Here is an 814-nt window from a genome sequence, read left to right on the forward strand (position 1 = left end):
AAGGGGGCGTCCCAAGTACAGTTAGTTATCTACTGACTACTCAAAAATAACTGATATTATTAGAAATGACAGCCAGATTAATTTAAGGAGCAAAACATATTTAAAAAAAATTACAACTTAAATGTGTCATTAATTTATTATAATTGGAAATAAATAGATACATGTGTTTTATGTGTCATTAATTGATTTTATGCAAAATGACATTTAAATCTGTAATCATTTAATTAATTATCAAATTCATGTATAATTTAATTGTTGATTTAATTATTTCATGATTCAATTAATTTAATTAATTAATGACACGTTTACTTTTTCATTTTGTCTCATTTGACCAGTGGGGGCTATGCGTTTCCCACCTAGGCCTTCAGTGATGTCCGACTTCAATGATTACCTCTCAAAATACCATCATTTATGTCACCACATGACCAGGGGCGGATTAAGAAATTTTGGCCCCCTGGGCCTGACATGGTCTTGGCCCCTCAACCCCGCGCGTGCACGCGCACACACACGCACGCACTATGCAAGAAATACTGTATACTGTGAACAGACATGCACACTGTACTGTACAGAAGAGTGCACATACTGCACACACACTATTAGGTATACCACACAGACAAAAGTTAAAGTTAAAGTACCAATGATTGTCACACACACACTAGGTGTGGCGAGATTATTCTCTGCATTTGACCCATCACCCTTGATCACCCCCTGGGAGGTGAGGGGAGCAGTGGGCAGCAGCGGTGGCCGCGCCCGGGAATCATTTTGGTGATTTAAACCCCCAATTCCAACCCTTGATGCTGAGTGCCAAGCAGGG

The sequence above is a fragment of the Nerophis lumbriciformis genome, linkage group LG12, assembly GCF_033978685.3.
Source record: "Nerophis lumbriciformis linkage group LG12, RoL_Nlum_v2.1, whole genome shotgun sequence".
Lineage (NCBI taxonomy): Eukaryota > Metazoa > Chordata > Actinopteri > Syngnathiformes > Syngnathidae > Nerophis > Nerophis lumbriciformis.